Below are 20,115 nucleotides of genomic sequence, written 5' to 3'. Positions count from 1 at the left end.
GCTTAATATTTCCATTTTTTATGAGACTTTATTTACTTATTTTTAAATTGTTTTTCTTTTAAAGATTTAGAAAGATACTGCATTTATTCTTTTTTTTCAACCTTGAGGCACTATACCTTTAGTTTGATTACATAAAACTTTTTCCTGTCTAATTAACAGATGTTGCTAATATCTGGGCAAGTTTTACTCTAGTCTCTAAGGATGCTATTACATCAGTTCTGTTTTCTATCCCTAGGGCAACTCTACTTTTTTCCATCTAGTTCCTTCACATTCTCCCACACTGAATTCATTTAAATATTCACTTCAGCTAAAGTCAAGTCTAAAATATCAAATAAATACTGTAATTTGGTTATTTATATTTTTAATTGTCTTTAAATTCCTAACAACACACCTACCCTGTCTAATACCAGTTCTGTCATTAAATGGCATCTTGAGTTTATTAAGTGCCCTCTTCACACCAGGGGTTTTCACATTGTCATATGATTTAATCCTGCTAGGAAATAGATGCTGAGGTTAAATATCTTGACCAAGGTTCAAATTCAGATCTTTGTGATTCTAAAGCTCATTCTGCACTTTATAGGCCAACTAACCTTTCTTTACTTTTCTGAGCCTTAGTTTCCTCATATATGCAATGAAAACAAATGGACTGAGAGCCCACTAAGTGCAAGGCACCAAGTTAGGTCCTGCCCCAAAGTGGTTCACAGAAATAGCTGCACAACTCTGATATAATTGGCTCAGTGTGGAGAGTTCTATTTGAACAGTGCTTTGAGAACTTGGTGATCCCTTGTGTTTGGTGGAGTTGAGAAGCTGACCTTAGAGGAACAAGTGGGATTTCTAACTTTCTAAGGAGGTGCATTCCGTAATTCTATATAACTTTTTTAAAAAGTATACGGAGGTCTGACAATTAAGTTCCCAAACTTGTTGCAACAATGTTGCTAATGTTTTTGGATATAGAGGGATTATTCATTATGAATTTGTACCAACTGGACAAACAGTTAACCAAGTTTACTATTTGGAAGTGCTGAAAAGGCTGCATGAAAAAGTTAGACAACCTGAACTTTTTGCCAAGAATTCATGGCTCTTGCATCACGACAATGAACCAGCTCACACGGCACTGTCTGTGAGGGAGTTTTTTGCCAGTCAACAAATTACTGTATTGGAACACCCTCCCTACTCACCTGATCTGGTCCCCAATGACTTCTTTCTTTACCAGAAGATAAAGGAAATATTGGAAGGAAGACATTTTGATGGCTTTGAAGACATCAAGGGTAATACGATGACAGCTCTGATGGTCATTCCAGAAAAAGAGTTCAAAAATTGCTTTGAAAGGTGAACTATGTACTGGCATCTGTGCATACCTTTCCAAGGGGAGTACTTTGAAGGTGAGCATAGTATTATTCAGCAATGAGGTATGTAGCACTTTTTCTAGGATGAGTTCGAGAACTTACATGGCAGACCTCGTGTGTGTGTGTGTGTGTGTGTGTGTGTGTATGTGTAGCAAATTCAAGTGTGTGGCATCAAAATTAGTTTTCTAGACTATGTAAATCCATGATAACAGCAACTATGTCCAATATCTTATACATAGTACTTAATACATATTTTAATACATGTTTGTAGGTGAATGAAGGAAAAGATCAATTTTTATAAATATAAAACTTTTGCCTACACATAGCTGACAATTCAAAGATTTTTTAATGATCTACTATGTTGTGCATACTACCATCTCTATTATTTGTACAATGTTCAATTCAGTATTTATTGAGAACCAAGTTGTGCCACGTACTGTGCTGACAGAAGTAACAGTAAATGTCCCTACGGTTACAGCAGTATTTAATTCAAATTAGTGTGTTTGTTGTTGTTGTTGTTGTTTTTGTTTTGTTTTTACTTTTCAGCTTTATTGAGGTATAGTTGACAAATAGGACTTGTTTATATATAAGGTGCACAACTTGATATTTTGATATATTGTATACATTGTAAAATAATAACCACAATCAAACTAATTAACATATCCATATCCTCACAGTTACCATATTCTTCACTCCCTCCCTCTCTCCCTCCCTTTTCCTCCTTGCCCTCCCTCCCTCTCTTCCTTTCTTCTTCCCTTCCTTCCTTTCTTTTGTTTTAATAATTTTAAAATTACAATTGACATACAATATTACATTAGTTTCAGGTGTACAACATAGTGATTAGACATTTATATGACTTACGAAGTGATAACCTGTTAAATCTAGTACCCACCTGGCACCATACATAGTATTACAATATAATTGTCTATATTCCTTATGCTGTACTTTATATCACCATGACTATTTTGTAGCTACTAATTATACGTCTTAATCCTTTCCCCTTTTTCACCCTCCCCCAACCCCCTCCCTTCTGGAGACCATCAAAATGTTCTCTGTATCTGTGAGTCTGTATCTCTTTGTTTATTTTGTTCTTTAGATTCCACATATAAGTGAAATCACATTGCATCTGTCTTTCTGTCTGACTCTCCACTCAGCACAATACCCTCGAGGTCCATCCATACTGCTGAAGATGGCAACATCCCATTACATTCCATGGCTAAGCAAGATTCCATTGTATATTTGTACCACGTACTCTTTATCCATTCATCCATTGATGGACACCACGGTTACCTCCGTAGCTTGGCTATTGTAAATAATGCTTCAATGAACGTATGGATGCACATGTCCCTTTCAAGTAGTGTTTTGGGTTTCTTCAGATAAATACCCAAAAGTGGTATTAATGGTTCTTTTTTGTCTCTTGTTATAGACTTTGTTTTAAAGTTTATTTTATCTGATATAAATATTGCTAACTCAGCTTTTTTGTTTTGTTTTGGTTTGGTTTGTATTTTTTTTTAGATTCCATTTTCATGAAATACGGAATTTTTACTTTCTGTCTTTTGATCTGAAGTGGTAGGCAGCATATGTAAGGGTTTGTTTTCTTATCCATTCAGCCCCCCTATCTTTTGATTGGAGCGTTTAATCCACTTATATTTAAAGTAGTTGTTGATAGATACGTAGTTATTACCATTTTATTATTCATATTTTTAATCTTTTTTTCTTCTTCTTAAAGAAGTTCCTCTAAGATTCCTTGTAATGCTGGTTTGGTGGTGATGAACTCCTTTAGCATTTTCTTGTCTGGGAAGATATTATTTGTCCTTCAATTCTAAATGACACATTTGCTGGGTGCAGTAATCTTGGTTAATGGTCTGCTTTTCATCACTTTGAGGACTTCCTGCCAGTCCCTTCCAGCCTGCAAAGTTTCTGTTGGGAAATCAGCTGACAGTCTTATGTGAGCTCCCTTGTAGGTAACTAACTGCTTTTTTTCTTGATGCTTTTTAGATTCTCTCTTTGTCTTAACCTTTGGCATTTTCATTATGATGTGTCTTGGTGTGAGCCTCTTTGGGCTCATCATGTTTGGGACTCTCTGTGCTTCCTGGACTTGTATGTCTATTTCCTTCTCCAGGTTAGGGAATTTTTCCGTTATTATTTCTTCAAATAGGTTTTCAATTCCTTGTTCTTTCTCTTCTACTTCTGGTACCCCTATGATGCAAATATTTTTATACTTGCTGAGGTCCCTTAGACTATCCTCATTTTTTGTATTCTTTTTTTTCTGTACTTATTGGTGTTTTCTGCTACCTTATCTTCTAAATCTTTGATTTCATCCTCTGCTTCATCTAATCTACTGTTGATTCCATTTAATGTAGTCTTCATTTCAATTATTGTATTCTTTATTTCTGACTGGTTCTTTTTTCTGCTTTCTATTACTATGTTTCCTATCTCTTTGTTGAAGTTCTCCCTGAGATCACTGAGCATCCTTATAACCAGTGTTTAGAACTCTGGATCTATTAGATTGCTTGTCTCCATTTTGTTTTACTCTTTATCTGGAGCTTTGTTCTGTTCTTTCATTTGGGACATGTTTCTTTGTATCCCCATTTTGGCTGCCTCTCTGTGTTTTCTACGTTCAGGTAGAGCTACTATGTCTTCCAGTCTTAGTAGAGTGGCCTTATGTAGTAGGTGTCCTCTGGGGCCCAGTGGCGCAGTCTCTCTGGTCCCCTGAGCTGAGTACTCCAGGTGTGTCCCTTGTGTGGCTTATGTGTGCCTTCCTGTTGTAATTGAGTCTTGGTTGCTGTTTACACATCAGTGGGATATATTGACCCTTGGGTTGATTGGTTGTGAGGACTGGCTCTGACTACAGTGGAGCAGCTATTGTGCAGAGGCTAACCCTACAGAGTAGAATTTGATTCATCAGGGCTCTGGTGCCTGCCTAGTCTTCCCTTTGGGTGTGTCATTTGTGGAGGTGGTTGAGTGGTGCTCTGGTGTGGTCTGATGATGGTCACCAGGTGTGTTAGTTCTGGGACCTCTTGGGGGGGCTCTATTGCAGGCCAAGGTCAGCTTCTGCCTTTACCGTGCCTGAGGCCACTTGGTATGAGCTACAAAGTGATTTGCAGATGGTTGCCACTTGTACTGGGCTTATAGGTGCCTTGGAGAAGCTAAGCTATGAACCAAGGCCAGCGGCCCCTTGTCTGAGCTTGGGGCTGCTTACAAAAGATATGGGGCAAGCCAAGACCAGATGCTGCTTGTTTGGGGCTTGTGAACCTTTGAGAGATTTTAGGAAAGTCTGCAGCATAAGCCAAGACAGGCTTTTTATATGGAAAAAATGCTGGAAATGCCTTGGGTGGGCCTGCAAATTGGGTGGCGCCTGGTCTCAGGGAATCATCAGAGTGGGTCAAGTGGTATAAACTAGGTTGATGGAGACTCAGATATGGTGATTGCTTTCGTCTTCACACTGGTTGGGGGTAGGTTCAACAAAGGAACAATGGCTTCTGCCAGAGAGAAAGCTGCCCCTCCATCCCTACTCTTGCAGCCAGACAGTTCAGTTTCTCCCCATACATCCCTTCCACCTTTCAAGCTGCTGCCCCAGTGCTGGAACTCAGAGTGAGTGAGTCCATCAGCAAGTAAGTTTGTGCGTGGGCCCTTTAAGAAGAACACCTGGGACTCCAGCAGCCCTCTGTCTAACATTATCTCCACTGGTTTTCATGTCCAGAGTTATGGGGAATTCTCTCCCAGGCACTGGAACCCTGGGCTGGGGAGCCTGGTATGGGGCTGGGACCCTTTGCTCCTCTGGGTGGGACCTCCACAGCCGAGATAGCCCACCCAATTTTTAACTGCCACACGTGGGTGTGGGACCAGCCTGTTCCACATCTCCACCCCTACTACTAGTCTCTGGTTACCTCTTCTTTATGTCCTTAGTTGTATGACATCTGTTCAGCTAGTCTTCAGGGGATTTTCAATGATGGTTGTTCTGTAGTTTAGTTGTAATTTTGATGTGGTTATGAGAGGATGCAAGCACAGTGTGTACCTACTCCAACATCTTGACCAGAAGTCAAATTAGTGTTGTTCTTGAATTCCATTGAATCTGGGGCAGTGTTGATAGAATGGTGGTGATGGAAGCCATATTGTAGTGTGTGCAGGAGTGATTGGGAGTGAGAAACAGGAAGTATCAAGTGGGAAATATTGCAGCAATGACAGCTTAGGAAGTCTTCCCTGAGATAGAGGCAGAGCTAAAGTGTAGAAAAGTGATATGGATGTTTTTTGGGAGAGACAGAATTGCAGCTTAAGAAATAAGGGAAAGATGCCTGAAGAACATGGTCAAGGAATGGATGAGTTCATGATATGATTTGGCCTATACATCAGTAACCTTGAGGGTCTAAACATAAGTTTTTTTTTAAAAAAAATGAAGACTAAGAAGAAATATAATCTTTATGTTGAATAAAAAGACCTGATTAAGATTGTTGATTTATCAAATTATGTCAAGATAATAATATTCAACATAGGTAATTTGATAATAAACATTTATGTTATTTTTATGTGCTTTTAAAATTTTACATGATTTTGTCTATAGGTTATTAATAAAAAGTGGATGCAAAAAATGAAGAGTATATAACATCTGGATTACTAATTTTATGTCATCTATCCACTAAGATTATCTTTTGGAAATTTATTTGAAATTTTGAAAATAAAATGTAAATGTGAGGGGCTGTGGCTTATTCATGTTTTTGCATCATAATATCCAGCTATGTGACCCCAAGTTAGTACTTAATACATGTTTGTTGAGAGAATATATTTATGAAAGGGAAATGATAGAGAACTACTATTGATATGCATTCAATAATTGAATATGAGGCATTTACCCTGAATAGTTTAGTCCTTCATTTACTTGCTTGATTGTAATGAAATAAACTTGATCTTTCATGATTACTTGTAGCTCTAGAATTCTCAAAATTCTTATGCTTTGATTAAAGAGTATCATGTGACTTTTGACAAACCTGATAACCCAGACTGTATTGTTTCCGTGATTACTACTATAAAATCTGCTTTGTTGCTTGAGGTTTGAATGCTTTTAATGGAACAAGTGTTTAGTAGTACATGTTTCTGATAATACTATCCATATTCAGACCCTGGAATTTAAGCTCAGTTTTGTGTCTTTGTGATTTTAAGAAGTTTATTTTATGCTGAGAACCTTTATGATCTTTTGTGGGATTATACTCTTACTGCAATAGAATCAATGCATTTTAGTCTCCTTCACTGATATATTAAATTATATGGCAGTCAAATGTAATCATTTAAGTCATTCAGTACTTGGTGATAGATATAATATCTATATACTTATAGAGTTAACATTATATCATATAATATATACATATACATATTATATGATATAATGTTAACTCTAATTTCCTCTTCATCCCTGTAAGGTGTACTTACATAATTTTAAATTGGTGAACATAACTTCGTAACTACAGTATAGAATTTCACCAGCTTTGATGGATAGTCCGTTCACCTCATCATAAATGTAAGTGCTCTCTTTAACTCAGTATCGAAGCTATTATTGCTTCTCCTCTTTCTTCTTTATTGCTTCGCCATTTAAGCTGAGTTGATTTTTTGAATGATTCTTAATCTATACGTATCTTCTTACTTTCCATATATGTTGGTGTTTACCTTAGTGTACAGACTTCCTTGCTGATTTAAGAATTTTACCTGAGTTTTATTTTCAAATTTGTCCTTTCTTTTCAGGCTCTTACTTAGATATTGTACCAAAACCCTCATGTGGAGGAACCTTTTTTATTTTGCCTTCTCTTTATGATTTGCATACTCCAGGTTTTGATATAGCAAGCTTACAAATTAGCAACAGAGAGAGGAGTTTTTGAAGGCACTGGTTAACTTCTTGTAGTATTTATATAGCTTCACAGATTTTTTTTTTTCACAATTTCTAAATCTTGGTTCAAAGTTTTCTCTTTGATTTGGATAACCATTTTTTTGTAAAGAATTTTTATTATTGGGGGAGGATTTAGTATCCCCAAAGGCTTTTATGCTTCCCTTCTGCCAGATGGATGCCAGATTTCTGGACCACATGCTCTCTTGAATAGGAATTTTTAAACCCAATGTGTCAAGCATTTTCTAACTTATTTGCCAGACATGCATGAGATGATATATTAAAAAATAACTGTAAGTAATTCAGGATCTTCAGACTTCCATGGAGAGGCAGTAATGAGCTTTCATATTGTAATTACAGGAAGCTGGGAAGAAAATTGAGAAACTGGAGGGTTTTAAATTAGTGTTCATGACTCTATTACTATGATATCTGAGAACTTTAAATATTAAAAATCTCAATATCTCAATACCATATTTGGTGACAAGTGTAGAATTGAGATTTGTAACAGATTTTGTTTTAAAATGAAACTTTAACATTGTTCCTTAATATTATTTACTTCATAGGGTATTGGAATGATTGAGCGCGATGATGAATATAAAACACTGAACACAGTGTCCGGCACAGAATAAGAGCTCCATAGGTATTATTAACATCTAAGATTACCAATTGTTTAATAACCAAGATACCACTTCAGAATACACCATAAATTGTACTCAACAAAGCAAATTTATCCTCATTGTGTTTTAGTGGTTATTTTGTTAACCCTAAACTCACTCTTGGAATATTTACTCAATAAAATTCCCAGTATCCCAATAGATTAGAAATTGATATAGAGATTTTTTCTTTAAATTTAAGTGTAGTTGGTTTACAATATTATATCAGTTATATTAGTTTCAGGTGTACAATATAGTGATTTGACATTTTTATGCCTTACAGTATGATCACTCCAATAATTCTCGTGATCACCTGTCACCATGCAAATTTATCACAATATTATTGACTATATTCCTCGTCATATTTTTCACGTATCCCCCCTCCCCTCTGGTAACCATCCCTTTGGTCTCTGTTTCTGAGTCTGTTTTTATTTTGTTTGTTCATTTGTTTTGTTTAGATTCCATATATAAGTGAAATCATATGGTATTTGTCTTTCTCTGTCTGACTTATTTCACTTCGTATATTAATACCCTCTAGGTCTATTCATGTTGTCACAAGTGATTTCATTCTTTTTTATTGCTGCATAATATTCCATTGTATATATACACCCCATCTTCTTTATCCAGTGATCTATCGATGGACACCTAGATTGCTTCCATATCTTAGGTATTGTAACCAGGGCTTCAGTGAACATAGGGGTACATATATCTTTCCAAATTGGTGTTTTGGATTTCTTCATATAAATACCCAGAAGTGGAATTGCTGAGTCATATGGCAGACCTACTTTTAGTGTTTTGAGGAATTTCCATACCGTTCTGCATACTGGCTGCACCAATTTGCAATCCCACCAAAAGTGCACAAGGGATCCCTTTTCTGCACATCCCCACCAACATGTTATTTGTTGACTTATTGATAATAGCCATTCTAATTGGTATGAGGTGGTATCCCATTGCGGTTTTGATTTGCATTTCCCTGATGATTAGTGATGTTGATCATCTTTTCATATGTCTGTTGACCATCTGTATGTCCTCTTTGGAGAAATGTCTTTTCGTGTCCTCTGCCCATTTTCTAATTGGATTGTTTATTTTATGTTTTTGTCATTGCTTTGTGTGAGTTCCTTATGTATTTTTTTATATCAGCCCCTTATCAGATATACCATTTGCGAATATATTTTCCCATTCAGTAGGTTGTCTTTTTATTTTGTTGACAGTTTCCTTTGCTGTGCAGTAGCTTTTTAGTTTGATGAAGTCTGTTTGTTTATTTTTGCTTTTGTTTCCCTTGCTCGCAGGAACATATCCAAAAAGATATTACTCAGAATGATGTCAAATCATTTACTACCTATGTTTTTTTCTAACAGTTTTATGATTTCAAGCCTTACATTTATGGAATATTTTGTATGTATGTTTATCCTGACCAGAGGATAGTAGAAGAAATGGTCTCTCAAGAAGAAACAGGAAATGAGAGCTCAAAACCTTTGTTAACATTTGGTTAAAAGGAGAAATATGCTAGATTATGTGTTTTGTCTGGCAATAGACAGTGGTCAGGAAGGCCAGATGGTTATAAAGCAGTAAGCTGAGTCTGATTTTAAAGGTTTTTAGAAATTACAGAGGATCATGTAGAGTGTGCTGGAAAAGCAGATTCCAAAGTTTGGCAACCTATAGTTGAGGGGCAGTTGGGACAAAACCATGTGTGCCAAGAAAGTGGTGTTTTCTGAAACTGAAAGAGGGTATCAAGGCAATTGCGTTGAAATTAATGTAAGACACAGACCCACAGGAGTCAATAAATCTTTATAATTTCAGAGCAAGGGACTGCTTTTCCCCAGGGATTCAATGCTACAGAGAGTGAGTGCCCTTCTGATTTTTAGTAGTGTGAAATGCCACCATAGCCAGGAATTAAACTCCAACATGGATGTGAGCTATCAATGAAAGAAATGAATCAGGACAATTGGGTTAAATTTTTGGGAGTCTGCCTACGCACTCTGATCACAGATTGCCAATATATCAGATATGATGAAACTGGATCATAAACTCCTCATACATACACTAAAAATTTCAAACATTTTAGCTAAGTAGATGAAACATTCTGGGCCTCTGTTCAAGGTCGAAGTAATCAATAGCTTACTTTGTGCCTCACTGGTTTTAATAACTCTGTTGTGAGCTCATTTAAGGTTATTTGGACTATTTTTTTTCAATTTATTGGGGTGACAATTGTTAGTAAAATTACATAGATTTCAGGTGTACAATTCTCTATTACATCATCTATAAATCCCATTGTGTGTTCACCACCCAGAGTCAGTTCTCCTTCCATCAACATATATTTGATGCCCCTTACCCTCATCTCCCACCCCCACCACCCTTACCCTCTGGTAACCACTAAACTATTGTCTGTGTCTATGAGTTTTTGATTCTCATTTGTTTGTCTTGTTCTTTTGTTGTTTTTGGTTTATATACCACATATCAGTGAAATCATATGGTTCTCTGCTTTTTCTGTCTGACTTATTTCACTTAGCATTATACACTCAAGATCCATCCATGTTGTCACAAATGTTCCTATATCATCTTTTCTTACCACCGAATAGTATTCCATGGTGTATATATACCACAAGTTCTTTATCCATTCATCTATGGAAGGACATTTTGGTTGTTTCCATGTCTTGGCCATGGTAAACAAAGCTGCAATGAACATTGGAGCACACGTGTCTTTATGTATAAATGTTTTCAGATTTTTTGGGTAGATACCCAGGAGAGGGATTGCTGGGTCATATGGTAATTCTATTCGTAATTTTTTGAGGAACCTCCACACTGCCTTCCATAGCAGCTGCACAAGTCTGCATTCCCACCAACAGTGTATGAGGGTTCCTTTTTCTCCACAGAGTCTCCAACACGTGTTACTATTTGTCTTGTTGATGATAGCCATTCTGACTGGGGTGGGGTGATATCTCATTGTGGTTTTGATTTCCACTTCTCTGATGATTAGTGATGTTGAGCATTTTTTCATATGTCTATTTGCCGTTTGTATGTCCTCTTTGGAGAAATGTCTCTTCATGTCGTCTGCCCATTTTTCAATTGGGTTGTTTGTGTTTTTGTTGTTGAGTTGCATGAGTTCCTTGTATATTTTGGATATTAGCCCCTTATCGGAGGCACTGTTTGCAAAAATCTTCTCCCATTCAGTTGGTTGTCTCTTTATTTTGTCGATGGTTTCTTTTGCTGTGCAGAAGCTTTTAAGTTTCATATAGTCCCATTCGTTTATTTTAGCTTTTACTTCCATTGCCTTTGGAGTCAAATTCATAAAATGCTCTTTGAACCCAACGTCCATAAGTTTAGTACCTACGTTTTCTTCTATGCAGTTTATTGTTTCAGTTCTTATGCTTAAGTCTTTGATATATTTTGAATTAATTTTGATACATGGTGACAGATAGTCCAGTTTCATTCTTTTGCACGTGGCTATCCAATTCTCCCAGCACCATTTATTGAAGAGGCTGTCTTTCCTCCGTTTTATGTTTTTAGCTTCTTTGTCAAAAATTATCTGTCCATATTTATGTGGTTTTATTTCTGGGTTCTCAATTCTATTCCATTGGTCCATGTGTCTGTTTTTCTGCCAATACCATGCTGTTTTGATTATTGTAGCCCTGTAGTACAAGCTAAAGTCAGGGAGTGTGATACCTCCAGGATTGTGTTTTTTTTCTTAAGATTGCTTTGGCTGTTCGGGGTCATTTGTGGTTCCAAACAAATCTGATGATTTTTTGTTCTATATCTTTAAAATATGCCATTGGGATTTTCATGACGATTGCGTTGAATCTGTGTATTGCTTTGGGTAATATGGCCATTTTAACTATGTTGATTCTTCCAATCCATGAGCACGGAATGTCTTTCCATTTCTTTGTGTCTTCTTGAATTGCTTTCAAAAATGTCTTATAGTTTTCAGCATATAGGTCTTTCACATCCTTGGTTAAGTTTATTCCTAGGCATTTTATTCTTTTTGCTGCAATTGCAAAAGGAATTGCTTTCTGTATTTCTTTTTCTGAGATTTCATTGTTAGTATATAGGAAGGCAATGGACTTTTGTACGTTGATTTTGTAGCCAGCAACTTTACTGTATTTGTTGATTGTTTCTAATAGCTTCTTGGTGGAGTCTTTAGAGTTTTCTATGTATAGCATCATGTCATCTGCAAAAGTTACAATTTAACTTTTTCATTCCCAATTAGGATGCTTTTTATTTCTTTCTCTTGCCTGATTGCTCTGGCAAGGACTTCCAACACTATGTTGAAAAGCAGAGGTGATAGGGGACAGCCCTGTTGTTTTATTTGGACTATTTTTATATTTGATGTGGACTTGATTTTTCTCACTCTCCTTTTAAAAATCTGAAATCTGGATTTAAGTTGCACACCTTACAAAAGTAGGCACTTAAGTTATTTCCCTATTATTGAGTTAAACCAGAGTTGAAATTGATAGATTTCACAGAGTTGTTCTCCTTGAAAATGAGTATTACTTTTCAAGGTTAAGGTGTTGCTTTCCATTCTTATCATATAATTAAACCAATTTTCTTTCTAGTTCCCCTCTGTTTTAAGGGTTTTGTAATCTTTCCTTTGAGACTTGTTGAGATTGATCTTGAGAGATAGAAGAGAACTATTCTGTCTGGGCTAGGAAGATGACTTTATAATGACTGTATTATACTTACACACCTTTCTTTAGCATTAGCAAGGGCATTGACTACTTGTCCAAAATTCAATTAAGAAATGTTAAAAAGCAAGCATATTTTCTATTTCCTCTTAATTTTTCTATAAAGAAACGCCCATAGTTTCCAATCCAGCATAAATCCTCTGCAATATCAAGAGAAAAAAGAAATACTCATTTTAGAGGTGCTTAAGGAAGAAAACTCTGAGGTCTGTGTGAAGATTGGGACATGTAGAACTTAAGATTCTGTAGTGTCTGTGGTCCCAACAATTAAATCCGAACTCTTTCCTAAAGCCGTCAGCTTTCCAATTAACTCTAGGCAATTGTGATACATACTGGGGGTGCCAAAAAAATGTATACAAATGGACACTTTGGTCAACATTGCTCAAGCAATAGTTTGCCATAATCAAAAGTGTCTGGACGCTGATGGTAACCACTTTGAGCATCTCTTGTAATTGCAGAAGTCAAACGTGACTTGGAGGGATAGTGGATGGGGGGAGGGGGTTCACACAGTGTGAGGGATATAAATGATAAACGTCTAAGTATTACTTTGTCTTGTGCACCTGAAATTAATTTAAAAAAAGAGAAAAATCGTGACTTGTATTCATCTTTTGTTATCAGTATACATTATTACAATTTTAATACAGTTTTCCTTTCTTAAAATGTGTATACATTTTTTGGCATTATATATATATATTCCAGTCATGTGTATGATATGAATGTGAAATAATGCCTCTGACAGCAGTAACTTCAAACCCAAAGGGTAGAAGTCCTGTGTACATTTAGCCAGAAAATTCACTTTCCCAGAAAACTCCCTTCAAGTCCACTAGAAGTATTGGCATTGATGTATTAAACTACTTGGTCCTTGAAATCTGGGTATTTTTGGTCCTCTCCCAACATTTTCAGCCACAAAGCTTTTTTCTCTATGCTTTCACTAGTTTTATAAATGCTCCTAATAAGGAGTGGGGACATTGTATTGAGATTGAGAATCTGAATTTACTGGCTATAATACCAGTGATGAATTCATGTAAGGAAGCCTTCGTTGGATGACAACTAGGATACAGTGATGGATCCCTATACACCATTAAATCAGTTAGATGCTACTTTTGTTTAACTCTCTGACAAATAATCATCCTTATGTGACTCGCAAGTTTGACTAGAGCTACTTGGACTGTTTATAAGTATTCAAAGGATAAATAAGCATTTAGTGGTAACATTTTTTAAAAAATTTAAGTTTATTGGGGTGACAATTGTTAGTAAAGTTACATAGATTTCAGGTGTACAATTCTGTATTACATCATCTATAAATCTCATTATGTGTTCACCACCCAGAGTCAGTTCTCCTTCCATCACCATATATTTGATCCCCTTTACCCTCATCTACCACCCCCTCCCTCCTTACCTTCTGGTAACCACTAAACTATTGTCTGTATCTATGTTTTTGTTTCTCATTTGTTTGTCTTGTTCTTTAGTTGTTTTTGGTTTATATACCACATATCAGCGAAATCGTATGGTTCTCTGCTTTTTCTGTCTGACTTATTTCGCTTAGCATTATAATCTCAAGGCCCATCCATGTTGTCACAAATGGTCCTATTTCATCTTTTTTACTGCTGAATAGTATTCCATTGTGTATATATACCACAACTTCTTTATCCATTCATCTATCGGAAGACATTTTGGTTGTTTCCATGTCTTGGCCACTGTAAATAAGGTGCAATGAATATTGGAGCACACATGTCTTTATGTGTAAATGTTTTCAGATTTTTTGGGTAGATAACCAGGTGAGGGATTGCTGGGTCATACGGTAATTCTACTCTTAATTTTTTGAGGAACCTCCACACTGCCTTCCATAGCTGCTGAATCAATCTGCATTCCCACCAACAGTGTATGAGGGTTCCTTTTTCTCCACAGCCTCTCCAACACTTGTTACTCTTTGTCTTGTTGATGATAGCCATTCTGACTGGGGTGAGGTGATATCTCATTGTGGTTTTGATTTGCATTTCTCTGATGATTAGTGATGTTGAGCATTTTTTCATATGTCTATCTGCCATTTGTATATTCTCTTTGGAGAAATGTCTCTTCAGGTCTTCTGCCCATTTTTCAATTGGGTCGTTTTTTTGTTATTGAGTTGTATGAGTTCCTTGTATATTTTGGATATTAGCCCCTTATCGAAGGACTGTTTAGTGATAACTTATGATTATTGTTTTGCGGTGTGTGTGTTTGTGTGTGTGTGTGTTGGTGAACAGTGAATGAATGTTCAACCAAATCTTATCAGTGAGAAAATTGGCCTTTACAGGATGCCATTATAGCTCAAACATTATTATCTGCATTTAACTCTTGGCACGAGCTTATTCTGTAACAATATCTAACTGGAAAAAAAAATCCTGTTGAAATTTCAACTCTATTTTTAAAAGGAATTTCCATCATAGAGATTAAGATTGAAAAGTATTTGAGTCCATTCATAAAATAGGAATATAGTTACCTGCCCTTAATGACTGGGGTCATTGATGAAAGAGTAGTTAGCAAAATGCAAACAGGAAGCTGCACTTTTCAGCATGTTTCTCTACCCACTTTTCATGCTGGGCCGACATGATTCACTGCCTGTCCTGGCCTAACAGAGCCTGTGAACTGGAGAGAAACACTCTGACTTTAATCCACTTCCTTTCATCTTTTGTTCTTCCAGAGTATGTTGGATGCATAAACTTTGCTTTGATTGTGTGTTGTAGGCCACTTAAATAAAATGATTTTCCAAGGGCAGATCATTGTTACCATACCGCATTTATGGCCACTAAGTTTCTACTCTGCTTAAAATCTTTGAGAGAGTCTCAGGTTTCTATAACAAATATACACTCCTTGACTCACTTTCAAGGTCCTTCAGAAACTACCCACACATTATTTCTCTTCCATAGTACGAACCTGCCATCGCAGCCAGCCCACGTCTGCTCACCATCCTACAAATATCAGGTGCCTAATCTTCTCTTCTCATGCTTATTCATGCTGTTCCTCTTTCCAGAAATGCTCTCTGCCCCTCCACCCTCACCTAGGTCCTTTTCATTCTTTAAGGCCCAACTCTATTTTCTCCTCTTTTAGTACTCTTGACTACTCCAGGCCTGAGTGACATTTGTTTCTCAGAAATCTCATTGCATTTGTTGTTAATGTTACTGAATTTTGCTCTCAGTTCTCTATATTGTTTGCTATTATTTCATATCATGTTGTTCTTGCCTCCCCAATTCGGTAGAGGCTTCTTGAGTGCAGAGCTAGTGTCTTAGAGCACTTCTGATTCCCCAGAAGCATGTGACACAACTCTGTGCATATAGCTGGTGTATAATTGTTTGTTGATTGATTGATGTTTTCCCACATGAATATTTTAAAATCTTCATTTGCTTGAATTTTAGGGAATGGTAATAAATATTTGCTAAATGAATAATATGAATGATTAATATGTTTCTTTGTTTATTTTCACTCTCCCCTCATCCCCATCCATGGCCAACCAATTGATTGTATGATTCTCAGGACAAGGATTTTATCTTGTTCACCTTGTATCCCTAGCACCTATATCAGTACCTGGGTCATATCAGATGCCCAATAAATATTTGTGGAATGAATATTCAGGAAAATCACCCTGCATATATTAAATTCAGTCAGCCTTTTGATTCATTTTGTATTTCACTCATTTCAATTACTTGAACATTATAGGACATGATTTGCCAAATACGTTAAGTTCCCGTTGTCTTCAAGTTTAAATCCAGTATTGGGTGAATGAAGATGTTTTAATGGCACTGGGACTTCTGTCCCATGCACATAAACAAGCAATTTACCTGTGTTGTTTAATAACGACTGTTTAGAATCCTGGTTTTAAGTTGTTTTTATATTATATTGGATTAGTTTAAAATATTTAAATGACATTTATTAGCAAGTTCTCATAATTTCCTATACTATTTAAAAAGAGACAAGCCTTTAAAAAAAGGATGAACTTCTTTTACAAAAACTAGTCAGATACATCGCTAAAACTGTTTGAAAGAGACACTGTAGCACCTGTTTGTTTTCCTTTCTATGACCATATGTATGAGCTAAGGTGGGTCTTTTAAGTTCTTTATGAAATGGAATAACTTATCTGCTTTTTGTAAAAGGTATATTAAATTTATTAGTCTGGGAGTTTTGTGAGAAAATGCAGTGAAGCTTTAGAAAAACCTTAATGAAAAAATTCTGCACATAGACAAAAGATATCATTATTTTTACAGCTTTTTTTTTTTTTTTTCAGAAAACTCAGTTTTCCGTAGGATGCCTATGAAATCATGGTTTCCATCTGCAGTGCTAAGCACCTCTAATATGCCTTAAAGAATGTGTATTGGTGGACCACTAATGAAAACACGTGAAGGAAATAGAACTTGAAGCAAATTCGAAAACTTGAAAGCTTTTAAACCTTGTCACCCTGCCAATTCAAGTAGCGTGTGGCAGGTGTGTCATATATTTGTAGAGCCAAAATAAATGGCCACAAGAAATTCCGAGGTAATATAGATGTAAGGAAAGCTTAAAATGAAAAGAAAGAAAACATTGTTTTCATTGTTTATTCAGGAGCTTGATGAATGCATTTAAAGATATTGCTTTAGGTGCCAAATGGTATCTTTGTGATCTTCTTGGAGCAGGCATTGGCAGTGTTTCTGTTATGTGCTGGCTTGTGGAGGGAAAACAAAAGAAAGGAGGAGACAAGGAAAATGTAGGAAAAGTGGGGCAAAAGTAGCTGCTGGCAGTGATCTTGCAAACAGCTCTGAAACAAGTTACTGTTTCCATTAGATCAGTGGAAAATGTTTATTTCTTTTGTTTTACCAAGAAAACTTCCATGACAAAAGGTGTGAATCCTTAAAAAATATGTAATCTACTTTTTAAAAAGGAAACACATAAAAATGAATCTAACATGTGTATAACTTTAAAGTTAAAAACTTTTATATTTTCCTTATGTTATGTCTTATGTAGAATTCTTATAGATGAGCATTAATTAAAAGTCAAAATTAACTTTTATTTTCAAGGATGAAAACTTTGGGAACGTTTCTTCCTACAGCCCGAAGTTCAATGTTCTCCACTCCCCACTCCCAGTTCAGTTTCATCACACCAATTGTTGGGCAAAAACATTCCAAAGATTAACCTACTCCCCAAAGATATAGACAGAAATCATTTGGGTATCCCAAATTTTTACTCTAAATCCAGGATAAGATCTTGCTACTATCAAATGAGCAGGGATAGACCATTATTTATGGAAACTAAATGCTCTATAGATCAGGAATCCCAGGTATTAACATTCCAATTTCAAAGCTAGAATTGTGAGAAAATACTCACCTTCATAGATCTAATAGATTCAAAACGAACAGGGGTGGTCAAAGCTCAGACAACCTAGAGGGTGCTCATCTGACAAAACTCCTTGCTAGCATCGTACAACATAACAGTTAATGTTAAATTATCATTTAGTCTTTGACTTTTCAAATAGGAATCCTGGGTAATGTTGTAACACTCTAACTTCCAATGAGAAAACAGGGCCAGGAAAACAGTAAGACATGCTCTCTACCCTCAAGGAATTTACAGTCTAATTATGGAGAAAGATTAAGGACTATAATTGAAGAATGTGATACATGCCATGAGAGAAACACAGTATTTTGATATGGTTAAGACAGTGAGCTCTGGACTCAAGACTGCCTGGGTTTGAACCATGATTTGGTAACCTACTAGTAACATAAAACTGAGCAAATTAAATCACTAAATCATTCTCCTCCTTTGTTTCCCCATCTGTAAAATGGGGACAGTAGTACACTCTCCATGAGGAATCTGGAGAGCACTAAGACCCAATGTAATTCCGAGGTATTCCTTTTAGTGACTCATTTCTATGCATTAGTGTTTGAGTGTGTGTTTAAGAATGTTCTTAAGTCACAGTGCTTGGTGTACCATTCATGGTAAATTAGAGGCCAATATTGAACTCAGAGTACCTAACGTCTGCTTCCAGAACTTTATAAACTCTCAAAATCATTTCACTTCTCTGTTCCTTAAGTTTCTTCTCTATTTAAATGAGCAATGGAAGTTCCATGACAGCGGGGACCTTATCAGTTTTATTCAACATCTAGAATAGTACCTGGCACATAGTTGATAATGGATAAGTATTGGTACAGCACAACTCAGGGATAGTATGGTGATGGTGATACAACAGGTATGAACATAATTTTTTAAATTTTATTAAATTTATTGGGGTGACATTGGTTAATAAAATTATATAGGTTTCAAGTGTACAATTCTATAATACATTATCTGTATATTGCATTGTATGTTCACCACCCAAAGTCAAATCTCCTTTCTTCACCATATATTTGACCCCCTTTACCCTTTTCTACCTATCCCCCACCCCCTTATCCATCTGGTAACTACCATACTGTTGTCTGTGTCTATGAGGTTTTGTTTGTTTGTTTTATTAGTTTGTTGCTTGCAGTTTTATATCCCACATATGAGTGAAATCATATGGTTCTTCTTCTGTTTGACTTAATTCACTTAGCATAATAATCTCAAGATCTATCCACGTTGTTGCAAATGGCAGTATTTCATCTTTTATTATGGCTGAGTAATATTCCTTTGTATATATGTTTCACATCTTCCTTATCCAATCATCTATCGAAGAACACTTTGGTTGTTTCAATGTCTTGACCACCATGAATAATGCTGCAATTAACATAGGGGTACATATATATCTTTATGGATAAATGTTTTCAGATTTTTGGGGTAGATACCCAAAAGAGGGATTGCATTGCTGGGTCATATGGTAATTCTATTCTTAATTTTTTGAGGAACCTCCACACTGCCTTCCATAGCAGCTACACCAATCTTCATTCCCACCAACAGTGTATGAGGGCTCCTTTTTCTCCACAATTTCTCCAACATTTGTTATTACTTGTTTTGTTAGTAATAGCCATTCTAGCCTGTGTAAGATGGTATCTCATTGTGGTTTGGATTTGCATTTCCCTAATAGCTAGTGAAGTTGAGCATATTTTCATATATCTGTTGGCCATTTGTATGTCTTTTGGGGAGAAGTGTCTGTTCAGGTTCTCTGCCCGTTTTATAATTGGATTATATGGTTTTTTGTTGTTGAGTTGTATGAGTGCTTTATATATTCTGGATATTAACCCCTTATTGGAGGTGTTGTTTGCAAATGTTTTCTCCCATTCAATTGGTTGCCTCTTTGTTTTGTAAATGGTTCTTTTTTCTGTGCAGAAGCTTTTTAGTTTGCTGTAGTCCCACTTATTTATTTTTTATTTTATTTCCCTTTCCTTTGAGGTCAAATTCATAAAATCCTCTCTTAAGACCAAGGTCCATAAGTTTAGTACCTATGCTTTCTTCTATGCAATTTATTGTGTCAGGTCTTATGCTTAAGTCTTTGATCCATTTTGAATTAATGTTTGTGTATGGTGACAACCATCTAGTTTCATTCTTTTGCATGCAGCTTTCTAATTTTTTCAGCACCATTTATTGAAGAAGCTTTCTTTTCAGCATTATATGTTTTTGGCCCCTTTGTTGTAAATTATTTGCCCATACATATG

The 20,115-nt window shown here is 36.1% G+C and overlaps 1 protein-coding gene across 7 annotated transcripts in view; it reads left to right on the top strand.

Annotated features, from left to right (window-relative positions):
* Positions 1–20,115, top strand: part of MBNL3 (muscleblind like splicing regulator 3) — a 158,972-nt gene that overhangs the window by 44,959 nt on the left and 93,898 nt on the right. The window lies entirely within an intron of this gene.

Source organism: Rhinolophus sinicus, chromosome X (genome assembly GCF_036562045.2).
Source record: "Rhinolophus sinicus isolate RSC01 chromosome X, ASM3656204v1, whole genome shotgun sequence".
Taxonomy (NCBI): domain Eukaryota; kingdom Metazoa; phylum Chordata; class Mammalia; order Chiroptera; family Rhinolophidae; genus Rhinolophus; species Rhinolophus sinicus.
The sequence above is the reverse complement of the archived record's forward strand: the minus strand, read 5'-3'. Positions and strand labels throughout refer to the sequence as shown.